Genomic DNA, 10,580 nt, shown 5'->3' with positions numbered 1-10,580 from the left:
GGATAAATGACAACAACAACGTTTCTAGAATTTCATACCTGCCAACTTTTACGCATTTGGCGTAAAATTTTATTTCTATATTTAAAGTGGTAGTAAAATGTATGCTTTTTAAATATCCCTTGCTTTTATAGACTTAATTTGTTATCGTTTTGACCACCGCTATTTTTTAAATAATTAAGCATGTATATTAATATGTAATATTGACGCTGTAGTTCGCATAAGCTTTCTCAAAATACAGCATTTATTTCTGCCTAAAATTGTAATACAAATTCAATTTTACTACCACTGGGGAAAATCATGCTCGAAAAGATTAAAAGTTGGCAGGTATGGAATTTCCACTTGATTACAGCACACCGCAAAAAAGCATTTGATTACCTATTTAGAAATTGGGTGCTTTTCATCAGAGACGATCTTAAAACTCACTCTCCTTAACAATTTGCAAATGCACTGAGAAAAAAAGTAGTGTCAAAACTACCAGAATATGGTAAGATTTACTGTGTTTCTGGCTTTATGGGAACACCCAAAATCTCGGTAATTTTTACCGAAGCTCTTTGATGATAAAATTAACTATAAAATATAGTTTTATAATATATGATTAAACTTGGTAAATGTGGCAATATTTAGTAATTTTTATCATGATACCTTAGAGACTGGAATTAAAACCATTCAGTCGGTAAAATTTACTTCTCAGTTTTGTATTTTCTACTAAATGTGTGGTAATAAGAACTATAATTTTGAAAACCGTAATTTCGGGAAAACCTTTACCATATGAATAGAAAAAGTTAAAAATAAAATGCCGTATATTTCGGTCTCATTAACCAAAATTATGAGGATTTTTTTTTTTTACCAGAACTAACATCACATTGCAATGCGGTAATTTTGCCAGAATTTTTTTCTCCGTATAGGATTAACCATTTTATTGTCTCAATTCTTTCAGTTAAAGTAACGTTGATTACAGCACAAATCTGTTATGCGTACCATAATTAAAACAATTAATTCCTCAAAAAACTGATCTAAATCAATACTCAGATTTATTTAAAATTTAAAGGGACTGTAGATCTTAAAAACGAAATTTTTTTGTATACCCAATATATGTAAAAAAGCACTTTCATTTGCCTTCTTGTATCTTATGTATCTAGTTTTAAAATAAATACAGATTATAAATGAGGATATTAGTTAAAACTATTTTTAAAAACACGTAGTTAAAATTTACCCTATGATTATTTCTTTAAAAATTTCAATTTTTTGAATCTTGATTATATTTTGAATTTTAGAGCATAATTTGTATGAAATATATATTTTTAAAAATATACATTTTCCAACGAAAAAAATCTTGACAATGTCAATACAACTCTAAATGTAAATATTTTTTTTGCACATAGCTTAATTACAGCAGGAAAAATTCAAAATATCCAACAACTGGGAAATATTAATAAAAATTTGTGTAGGGTAAACTAACCAGTGAAGGAACACTTAAGCTTCGCTTGCCTTTTAAAAAATCATATCAATTTCAAAATTCGTAATTTTAGTTAAATGACAGTGTCAACATATTTGTTACTAATTGCAAATTATATAAAAAAATTGTAGAGAATTTTGGAGATTCAAATAACAAGTAGTAAGAAGACCCAGTGAAGGAACAGCTCTTACCAGTGAATGAACACCCAGTGAAGGAACACTTAATTTTGTTTATTTTTAATGCTCTTTATGAGTTTATAAGCCATACAAATATTTAAAAACAAGCCTATTCTTGAAATTATAACATATAAATACTTGGAAAATGTTAACTTTTTTTTTGTAAGCATGAATTGAAAATTAAAGTGTCAACATATTAATACATACTGTTCATTCATTGGGAAATCTATGTCCAATAAAGGAAAATGCCTGTTCCCTCGCTGGTAAGTAGTTGTTTTTCGTATTTTTAACATACTTTTGATGCGGAACACCACTAAGGGTACAAGAAAATTAAAGTTTATCTTTTATTTTCATTAACTTAGGAAAAAAAACAGTAAAGGAACACTTGTTCCTTAACTGGTTTTTCATCGTTTGGTGATCCAGTGAATAAACACCCCCTTATCTCAGTACTTTATTACGCTATGATGCTTTAAAAAAAATAAAACGTAACTTCAATAACTATATTTTGAATTCTCCTTTTCACAGTGAGACAAATAAAACTATTACATGCAATTAATTCCACTTCAAACATATACATACAAACACTCACCTTATAATTTTTTCGAAGAAACAAGGTGTTGCAGAGATAATAACAAATTCAAAATTTTTTCCAGAGAAGTCTATTTGACCAGGTAATCCAAAACATTGCTATATGACTTCTTATTGTTTAGCAGTAAGCTGTTGTTACCAATCAATCTAAAGAAAAACTTTCAAATTCTTATTTTTAATCAATATATATGAAATGTTCCTTCACTGGGTAGTGTTCCTTCACTGGTTGGTTTACCCTATTTAAGATTAAATATTTCTTTTTTTATATTCCAAGAGAAGTTTTTAAAAAAAATTAGTTTTTAATGTAACTTTTTAAGTAGCAAATAATTTTTAAACGTTAGTTTTAAATTATTTCTCAGAAAAAAACATAAATTTGTCAAACAATTTATATAAGTCTTATATTGTTTCCATTTGTTTCATTCCGCAACGCATTTTTTTACTTGTTAAAAAAATATGAAAATTTAAATTTTAATGAAGCGATTTATTAAAATACAAATATTAATTATACTTTTGGCAAGAAGAAATTTATTTTCAATAGATTCACACATTTTCCTTCATAAATCACATTCATTTAGCGAGAAATCGACTAGAGACATTATAGATGTAGAAATAATTATAGGCTAATACTGTTCCAGAAAATTTCGATTTTATGATTAAGACAAAGGAGAAAAGGACATACTATTGATTTTTATTTGAAATTGATTATTCTTAATAATTAGCACACAAATCAATGAAGTCTGTTAAAAATCTTCAAGCAGAAAAGTTAGAAATATGATAACATTCAGCATTATTTTAATTCATTAAAAACGTTTTATTTCAATAGATTCATCAGCTTTATTTTATTAATTAAAGACGCTAAATTTATGAATTAAAGGCGTTTTATTAATAAACAAGCTCTTATTGACACCCGTTCATTCAACTGAATCAGTTCCAAATAAATACCGTAATGCGAACATTTATAAAAAAATGCGCAAATCGCTCAAAAAAAATGCGCAACTGACGCTCAAATAAAGAGATCATTTTATATGAATCAACTAGTGTTAAAATTATTCTTTTTAAATATAAGGCTTTTTCCATGTATCAAATAAATAAAAGAGGGTTGGTTAGAAAATTTAAAAACTGATGACCTTTATTTTAAAATCCAAAAAAAAATTTTATTTTGAAATTTTTAAAGGTTTTCATAGTACAAAATGCGATGAGGGAAAAAATTCCCGTATTGCTACCCGCTCACACCAACCACATTGCTAAAGAAAAATATCCCCCTTGGAAGATCGTGGCTAACCGTAAGAATTTTCATAGTTTTTTTTAGTTTTTTTATGCAACACCAATTCTGTTTAGAGTTTAGGTTAATTCAGGAAGTCCTGCACGAAGGCGAGTTTGTCCAAACATTTGTTCTAGGAGTTACCCTGTGTTCTCAGAATTATGAGGCTCAGGAATTGAGCACTGAGAGAGCCACAAATAAGATATGGTTCAGCTGTTTAACGATAGTGATTAAAAAGGATGATTAGCTACAGTTTTAAAAAAAAATATTGAAAATGTTTTCAAAAATCAGAATTTTTCTTTTAAAAAAATTAAAATCTTAAAATTTTTAGAGGTGTTTTCAAATATAGAAAATTAAAATTTTTAAAAAATTCGCAAATTTGCATAAATGTTGCAAGCTTACATTAATGTCGCAATTTAAAATAAATGTTACAAGAAAAAGTTGGCTTTAATAAAAGCTTCAATAAGTTTTATAAGAACCTCTAACTAAATATTTGGAAAATGTCCATAAAATTATTAATTTTAAAAGAAATCAAATTTCGGAAGATAGGCCGGGATAGCCTGGTTGGTAGGGTACTGGGCCCATGTCCAAGAGTTCGTGGGTTCGATCCTCACCGGACGAAGACTCCCTGTGTAGTAAATGGGGTGATGCACGTTAAAGAAAAATGTTATGACGAGCACCAAATACGAACCATGAAGAATTTAATGGCGACATATTTTGAACTGGTCAAGAATCAATTACGTAAGAAAAGCTTATTAAACGGCTCGATAAAGAGAGTGTACTTCAAAATGTTAAAAATAAAGTGTTCGTGCAAATTAAATGAAAATATGTAAAACAAATTTTAAAATTCAATTGCAATCTCTCGTACAAGTCTGCTTTTTTTTACATGCAACCTTAGCCGGTTTTTGCAAATGGTGATAAAAACAAACTAGTCTGAAAAAAGGATAGTACGAAGAAATCATGAAGGATAACGACAATGCAACGAAATCTTGTCACCGGCGTACGAAAAAACAATAATTGCGTTTAAAGAAATGTCAAATTAGTAACTGATGAAAAATAATAATTGTGAACTGAATTTGTTGCATGAATTTATTTTGAATCAGTAAACTTAACTATCTGAAGATAATTCTGTTATTCGCTTATTGTTTGTTTCTTGTTCTTCTTCTACATATTATGAGAATTTGCGCTGCTTCTCCATTTTCTCTTTGACAGAAAAATTTTGATGAGTTTAATTTTTCTAATAAACCATTTCAAAAATTCGAATTAAATTAAATTAAATTAAATTAAATTAAATTAAATTAAATTAAATTAAATTAAATTAAATTAAATTAAATTAAATTAAATTAAATTAAATTAAATTAAATTAAATTAAATTAAATTAATAAATAAATAAAACTAAACTGTAGATGTTGGCACAGAAAAGAACTTGCAAAAAACAATTCTTTTTTGAACTTAATCTGTTGCATATGATTTCTCCTTGACTACATTTGCAAATAGCTGGTAGATGGAAATATTTACATGTTTAAATCTAGATTCAAACCTAGGACCATTCTCACCCCAAAAACACATTACTCCCTCTGATATTATTTTCTCTCTCCAAATCTTCTGATTTAAACTCACAAAACAACCTATTAAATACATTTTTTTTCAAAAATTGCCGGCATTTGTTCAATATGTAACGTTCCATTTTAATCTCTAGACCTGCTTTTAATTTTTCTATTATCAACTAGTTGTAGGGTATGTAGAGAAAGCTATAGGTTATAAGTTACCCAATTTAGGCAATATAGGTTAATATTTAAGTCTAATTCAGGCTTAAATATGCAAATAAATTTCAACTTAACTGAAATGATGAAAGAACACATTTTTTAAGAAATATCTTTAAGAAAAATCTATTTGTTTATAATATATATATTTGCAGTACATTGCTGTAAGAGAATGATGCATCATCGACGAAACAAATTTTAAAATAGTGCTGTTGTAATATTTTTTGTTATAAAAATTGAATTTATAAATTGATTTTCTGAATTTTTTATTTTGATGTTCTAAAATATAAAAAAAAATGTTTAAGTTTACTGTTTATTTTCTGAAAAACAGTTTTTTTTAATTTTAATTCAATAGCGGGGAAAAATGAGAGAATGACATGTGGTATATTTTAATTTCATAAAATAAATAAAAATTGAAAAATAATTATTTTTTATTATTTTGCTGAAATGAATTAAAATAATAATCTTTTATTATTCTGCTAAAATGAATTCACATTCAATCTCAAAATGCGCATAAATCATAAAACAAGCTCTAAGTACACTAGGAAAATTAAAATCCCCATTTTTGTGAGATTAACTTATATATTTACATATTTCATACTATATTGAGACCGTGAAAGAGATTATTTTTCTAAGAGTGAGGAGATAAAAAATAATATTTTTTGAAATCAAGATTTTTATAACATTTTAAACATTTTAAAAAACAAAATTTTTTTGGATGGTTGATATAAGAAACATTGATGTAAAATTATATAAATTCGATATAAAAAAAACAGTGCAATCTAATAAACTTTTCTTGATTACGTAATAATACCGTTAACGTTGGGAGCGTTGCAGAACATGTCGCCTTTAAAACCAGTTCAAAATATGTCACCATTAAATACTTCATGGTTCGTATCTGGGGCGAGTCATAACATTTTTTTTTCATTATTGGAAATATTCTGTAGCACGTTATACTAGCCCTTCGAGATACTTTTTTTGCACCAGGCTTAGCTTATAGTTCTATCCATTCAGCGTGTAAAATATAAAGAAAAGAATTCATAAGTGAGAAATAAATGATTTTGCATTGAATATGAAAAATCTGAAGAAACTGAAGCGGAAAGATATACTTATTGCTAAGAAAATTTTATTTGTTTTGAAAACTATTAAGAAGCTAATAAGTCAACACGCTTCGAGTGTTCAAAAATAGGCACTCATTCGCAAGACCTGCCAGACGTGAATCAGGAAAACAAAAGAGATTTGGAACAGTAAAAGAAAAATTACGTATGAAAAAGTGGCAAAGAAGGTTGGAAAACAAAACTAGAAAAACCACGATGACCGAGAGTCAAGCATAAGAATAAATATAGAGGAAAAAATAAAACTAGAAAAACAGCTTTAGCAGAGAGAGAAATATCAGGGCAAAATGTATTTCCACGTGCTATAAAGAGTAAGCGAAGAGCTCATGTCGTTAATTGGGAAATCGACATTCATATGAATGAAACAAGATTCCAGGGCAATAAGATAAGCTGGTGTGATAAGGGTGAAAAAAAATTTTTCATTATCGGAATTGAAATTATGCCCAAGATTCCAACAGTGCGCGGCAATGTAGTCTGAGGTAGGGAAGAAGACATTAGCAAGGTATTTGGTAAATGCCCAAGAGATTTTCAATACTGATAAAATCTATAAGTAACTTAAATTTAATTTTAAGAATTTAATTTTGTGATGGCTGGTTCACAAGAATTCCGCACGTAGCTCGCACCGATGACAGTGCTGGCGTAAAATATCCTCAGTAGTGGAGGGATCACAGATTAGAGTCCTCTTCCCGTCGGTCTAACCGTGGGAGGTGTTCTCGGTTTTCCTCTCCATGCAACGCAAATGCGGGTTAGTTCCACCAATTTTAAAAGTAGATTTTGAGACAGGTTGTTATTCTTACTTTATCAAAAAAAGAGACAAGATGCAGAGATGGTGGGAATTTGGCGATAAGAAAGGTTTGAGTTCGGGAGTGCCAATTCATTTCTTTTTATTTTTCAATTTGTCACTAGGCAAACAATTACATTATTATATTATGCAAAATTGATTCATTTTATTTTTATGTTTTTATTCATGTGGTATTCTTTATTTGCACAATACTTGACATAGAGCCGCGATGGCTCGGGATAGAGTGTTAGCCTTCCAATGAGGTGAACCGTGTTCAAATCCCAGCGATGGCTGGTCGATACGAATTCCGCATACGGCTTGCACCGATCACAGTGCTGACGTGAAATATTCTCAGTGGTAGATGCATCTTGGGTTAGAGTTCCTTTTCCATCAAGCTAACCGTGGGAGGTTCTCGTGGTCTTCCCCTCAATGTAACGTAAATGCGGGTTAGTTCAATCAAAAAAGTCCTCCACGAAGGAGAATTTCTTTCGATACTTAATCCATGAGTTCTCTTGTCATTTGGATTGGATTCAAAATTAAAATTCATAATCATAGTAAATGGTGGCTGGTGCACGTTAAATCTGTCGGTTCACAAAGTCCTCCATGTTCCTATAACAAATTATACCTCGGAGGGTACGGGATTTCAGATTGATCGTCTCTGATTCAGGTCAAAACTACAGTTTGTGGATGAATGAATGGATGTATGAATGGGCCCGCCCTATAAACGGGTTGTGACCAATTTTTGACCATAGATTGCACTACTGTAAAAAAACAAGAAGAAGCGCATCCCCTTTGCCTTAATGGCATACGACAACAATAACAATAAATGCCTAGAAATATTAATAAAAATAATTAAGAAAAGCCTTAAACTGTTCAAAATCAGATAAAAATGGTGAATCTAAAATCACCAGTAAAAATATTATGTATTGAAACAGGGGGGAAATAAAATTGAGCCCTGTTCTGTCTTTTTGCATTTCCTAAGGTTCGTTTAATTTAGTTCGTTAATGTTCGGTGGACACTTTATGCGTTACGAGAATCGTTTGAAAGTTGTATCATAATAAAAATAATAGGGAGACGCATTCATCGGGAATGACCGTATGTGTCAAAAAATATGTGTATATATATATATATATATATATTTTTTTTAAATTTTTATTTTTCCAAAATGAGAAAATTAAACTTAAGATGGAAAATATAAAGAGGTGGAATAATTCTGAGATTGATTTTTTGATGAATTATAATTTTAAATTTATGTTTCTTATAATCATAATTTTTATAATTCTTAGCTCAGCAAGATTCATTTAAAACTGATCTTATAAGAGATAATGTGTGTCATATTTTCCAAATATCTCCCATATGTCAAGAAATATTCATATAATACATTCAATAACAATTGACTCCGTGAAAAACACTTAAACTCGAAAATGTTTCGGAAGATATCTAATGGCAAACATATTTTATTTATTTTGTCTATTTTATTTATTTTATTTACTTTATTTTATTTATTTTATTTTATTTTATTTTATTTATGTTATTTTATTTTATTTTATTTATTTTATTTATTTTATTTATTTTATTTTATTTATTTTATTTATTTTATTTATTTTATTTATTTTATTTATTTTATTTATTTTATTTTATTTATTGTTTTTGCACAATTTGCAAATTTGAAACTGATTAAATATCAAAGAATAGATGTCATATGCTTCAAAATGCCTTTATGTATTAAGAAATTTTAATTGAACATTTTTTAGAGAATTTAATTTTGTGCAAAACACCCAAAATTTAAAAACGTAGAATGTGTAGCCAATTATAAAATTATATGATGTTGAGATGGTAATATGCCTTATTATTTTAGAAATGTCCCAGATACGAATCTTGGGTTTTTCATGGAATTTTTTAAACTTCTAATTAATTCGGAAAAATTCTTTTATATGCCTTCATAACAAGTTTTCATATCATTTTGTAAACGACAATATTATTATAAACTATAACAAAATTCTTTTGAAATTTCGAGGCTTCTTAAATTTTGCTTGTTTTTTAAACAAATTTTTTTTTAAGTTAAAGGATCCGTCAATTGCACGGTTATCCTCCAAACCGGTTAAAATTTAAATTTTAACAACTAACTGGAGCTAACCATAAATTTTTACACATGCGCACCTCTAACTCTTCATTAGTTTATTAGCGGTAACCTAAATCCAACAAAAAAATCAAGTGCACCGCAACGAGTAACGTTGAAACATAATTGATTAAAATATGTTAGTTATTATTTTTTTAAATCAAACTGTCTTTGCTCAACACTACTAAAAACTTAAGTCTACCCCAGAAACAACTTAGATTATTTTAAAATAAAATTAAAAAGTAAAAAAATAAGAAAAATTTAGCAACAAAATTACTCTTTATGAGTTTTTCTTATTTTCTTGTTACTCAATACATTCAGATTACGCGGAATTTTTAAAATGGGCTTGTTAAAAGTCAAAATAAAACTGAAAAAATACATAAAAAATACCACTCGGGGTACATATCTATATTCAGTTTGTTGGGTTAAGAAAAAGTTTAGAGAAAAAATATAAATCTCATTTAAAATTAAATAAAAATATAAAAATCAACAACTTTAAAAAATTGCTGTGAGCAATATTTCAGAAAAACACAACTTCAAAACTCGCATTTCTGATATTGTGTCCGCTTTGTTAAGCATTTTTGTAACGAAAAAAATAAAAGAAATTTCTGAAAAAGTAACAACACATTGCAGATATTTAGAATTTGAAATACAGATTTTAGTAATTAATACTTCAGTTACTAGTTAACAAGCAAAAAATATCTTATGGGGAGAGGCAATATAATATTTTCAATATAATATGCAATATAAGATGCAATATAATATTAAAAAATAAAAAGACGCTATTAACTCGCTCCTAAGACGTCCGTCAGGTTTTTTAAATTTCCAGACAATTTTCTCTTACTTTGACTAAACCTATTATTTAGAATAAAATGCGAAATATTACGCGTCAAGGAGAAAAATATCCTATGATGAATGGTGTCTGAATTTTTTATAATTTGTGAAGCATAATATTCGTACCGTCATTCGGGGCTACTTTGTGCAGGATTTCGCAGTTTTTGAACTTTGACATGTGAAAAAACTATGTTAATTCAAACTTTAGTAAAATTTATCTATATTATATTCATAACTGGACTCAGACGAGTGAATTTGATCAATATTGGCATTATTTGTATGTAATATTTACGAATAATAAGTCAAAACATACCTTGCACAAAGTAGCCCCCAAATGGGGCTACTTTGTGCGGCGATAGGAATTCAGTTTAATATTCATGTTTTTAGTAAAATATTGATATAAAATTGTTAAAAAAGTTAATTGTTGACATTTTTAAAGACAAAAACATCAAGATATGTAAAGATATTAGTTTGAAAATAATTTTCA

Source organism: Parasteatoda tepidariorum, chromosome 11 (genome assembly GCF_982258835.1).
Source record: "Parasteatoda tepidariorum strain Cologne lab strain chromosome 11, Ptep-v5.0, whole genome shotgun sequence".
NCBI classification, from domain to species: Eukaryota; Metazoa; Arthropoda; class Arachnida; order Araneae; family Theridiidae; genus Parasteatoda; species Parasteatoda tepidariorum.
The sequence above is the reverse complement of the archived record's forward strand: the minus strand, read 5'-3'. Positions refer to the sequence as shown.